Consider the following 3472-nt stretch of genomic DNA (forward strand, 5'->3'; position numbering starts at 1 on the left):
CGGAGAGTCGGTTACCGTACATCCATTGCCGATTCATCTGCATTATTATAATATAAAATATATAATTAACCATCATGCATTTGTTAAACTAACTAGCTACAAACAATATAAATTAAACAATGAACTGCACACATGCATATTTTATCAATGACACACATGCATGAAAGGTTCAAGTTGCTAACCGCGATCGAGGAGGAAAAAATAAATGAGGAACCTCAAGTGTGGCTCCAACACTTCATATCATGTTTGTTTCACCCTCTTAGGGCATTTCATCAAACACCTTGTGTGCATAAGAGGAACCAAAAGCAAACCTACACCCCCTTGTGAAGCTTGTGAAGAGAAGTGGCACCAAATGGCTAAGTGAGCGTGCTGAACTGGTATATATAGGGGAGGAGCTTTAGTCGCGGTTGGCCTGGCCAACCGTGACTAAAGGCCTTTGCGCACCTTTAGTCGCGGTTGGCCTGGCCAACCGCGACTAAAACCCCTCACGTGCACCAGCTGGCCACCGAGCGCCCTGGGCCCAGGCCTTTGGTCGCGGTTCGTCTGCCGAACCGCGACTAAAGACTTCATTAGTCGCGGTTCCTACAGTTTCGCGACTAATGGGGCTGGACGGAAGCCTCTTTTTCTACCAGTGACATGGTATTCTCGGGCTTTATTGATGACGTGGTCAAGAAAGAATCCCGTCAATTCCTCTTGAATTACTTTAATGCGATCTGGTTCTAGGAGTTCATTCCGCATCTGCCACGTCTAATTTGAAAAAGGGGTTAATTAATACATATATATGAATGAAACTCAACAGAAATGATGGTGTAATAAAATGAAATTGTGAATATTATTAATTGCTTACGCACTTCATATTGTCTTGGAGAATAGCCCTGCTTGTTTTTCAAAGTCGCGTTGTAGATGAACTCGCACACATAGTATCCACAGAAATCATTCCCTTGTTCCTGCCACAAGCACTTTACGAGAAATAGAGGTCAATCAAACTGATAATGAAGCATTATAAATGGCATTGATGAAAGTATAGCTATAGAATCAACGGGAGATGCGCACAACTAGCTAGCCAGTAGTACTTACTTTCGGGTATATATATCGCAGCTCCTTCGGCAGTCCCGAAGCTTTTGCGGTGAACTGTTTCCAAACCCTGCAAGACAAAGAAAATAATTATTATTACTTGAGATATCAGGAATGAACAAAAAGTTGCCGCTATGGTGCGATAATGATCGGTTAATTGAACTTACTTGCTGAGCATTTCAGTCATGTCCGCATAGGTGCTGGGATCTTTCCGTCTCGAGTCTAAGACGGTTACTAGTCCACGCTCAAGCTTAATCTCCAGAAGAATATAGTGGAACATGCACACGCATGCATAACTCATCAATTACATTATTATAACCTCGCTCGAGTAATAAGGGAAACCGAATATGCAAACGATCAGTAACACTCACTTGCCGTTATAAGGAAAGAGTATGGTATCTTTGTTTTGATTTTTCATCAACGATTGTAGCAAGTTGTCCTCGGCCTCTTTGACGTGCTTTTCAACCAGAAATACATCTATGATATTTGTGTTAATGAACCCAATATCATAGATTTCATTTTTTTTGCACTCGACGATCTTCAATCTGCATAATATATTAAGGATAATTAATTATAAATACATGCAATGAAAGAGCCGAGCTATATAGAGACTTTAATGACAGAAATAGTACTTACAGGCAGTAGCAAAAGACCGTTAATTTATCGATGGTCTTTTGATTGAAGAACGCGAAGAACTCCTGAAATGGAACACACAACAGATCAGTTCTAACGAGGTCGTGCTCCTCTTTAATGTTCAGATACAAACAATTCATCCCCCCAGACTCTCTGCAGGTTTTCATGTACCAAGTATGGAATCTTCGCATCATCGTAGTTAGAGATTTTTCATCTTTGACGAGAGGCTTCCCGTACTCGTATCTGTGTTCGTCCACCTTCATGTATTCAGGAAGTGCATCGTCAGGCAGGTAATCTTGTAGATTGCCATAACCGGACACCATCCCCGGAACATGAGCGACGATGTTGCCGCTAGACACATTGAGCGGGGGGCACGATTGGTTTGCTTGTTCGCCTAGCTGGTCAATTTTTTTTAGCTGCTCGTTCTTTTGCTCTTTGATGTCTGACAGTACTTCCCGACCGCTCCGCTTGGAGATATGTCTGTTCAGTAATGTGCTCATAGTTGGTTCTCGGCGGAGACTTTGCCGGTTTCCTCAGGGCAGCCAGAGTGCGCTTCGCTTTCACCGGATCTACCTTCTCCTCCGGAGGTGGACGTCTCTTTGCTTTCAACCCTGCAAACCAGTCATCCACTTCGGTCTGCGCGATCTTCGCGTTTTCCTCCTCGGTCCTCTTGTACGGTAACTTCTCTAGAGTCTTCAGAGAAGGACCGTATCTGTATTTCCTCCCGCCTTTGGCTGTACTGCTAGACGTCAGCAGAGCAGACGGAGTGGATGTCTTCTTTTTTGCTTGCTTACGAGGCGAAGGAGAAGGACTACGACGCGCTGGAGCAGCCGGAGCGGCGGCGGGTCTCTTCCGCCCTTGCTGACGAGGCGGAGAAGGAGGAGGCTGGCTTCTTGGGCGCGCCGGTGCAGGCGGAGAAGGAGGCGGAGTGCCGTCATGCACCGGAGAAGGAGGCGGAGTGCCGCCACGCGTGCCCTGATCGTCACTCGCCGGAGGAGGAGGCGGTGGAGGAGGCGGAGTGCCCTGACTCGCCGGAGGAGGAGGAGGAGGCGGAGGCGTCCAGTTCGGAAGGTTGATGAGCTCCTTCTGCCATAGGCATGGAGTCTTCAGAGCAGGACCCAGCCTAGTCTCCCCTTCACCGGTAGGATGGTCAAGCAGGAGGTCCTCAAATCCCTCTGTTATTTCATCCACCATCACATTAGCATATCCTTCTGGAATCGGCTGGCAGTGATAAGTTGTGCCGGGTCCACTAGGATAAACTTGGCCAACAGCCGCCTTGACCTTCAAAGTCATCCATCGCGCCATAACGTGACAACTTTGAGACTCCGTGATACCATCCACGGGATAGCCGGCAGGAGCCGTCAAAACATGCTCCGGCTGAAGCAGCTCGGTGGAAGCCACGCTGCTTCTCCGCTGAGATGGCGGGGTAGCTTGGGGGGAAGCTTCGGCAGGTCGTTTGCTGCGATCTGCTGCTTCTCGTTCCTCTAGCCCCATTACCCTTTCGTGCAACGCCTGCAGTTGGTCCTGCTCCAGTTTCTTCCTCCTCTCGTGGGTTTTGTAACCCCCTGCGCCCGGAAAACCAACCTTCCACGAGAGGGAGCCTGGCGTGCCTCGTGTCCGTCCAGGGTGCTCAGGATTCCCAAGGGCCATTGTGAGCTCGTCCTTCTCCCTGTTTGGAAGGAACGTCCCTCGCTGCGCTGCATCGATATAGTGTCAAAGCTTCCTGACTGGTATTTTCAGTTGCTCGTCCGTCCACTGGCACTTC

This window comes from Triticum aestivum, chromosome 1B (genome assembly GCF_018294505.1).
Source record: "Triticum aestivum cultivar Chinese Spring chromosome 1B, IWGSC CS RefSeq v2.1, whole genome shotgun sequence".
NCBI lineage: Eukaryota > Viridiplantae > Streptophyta > Magnoliopsida > Poales > Poaceae > Triticum > Triticum aestivum.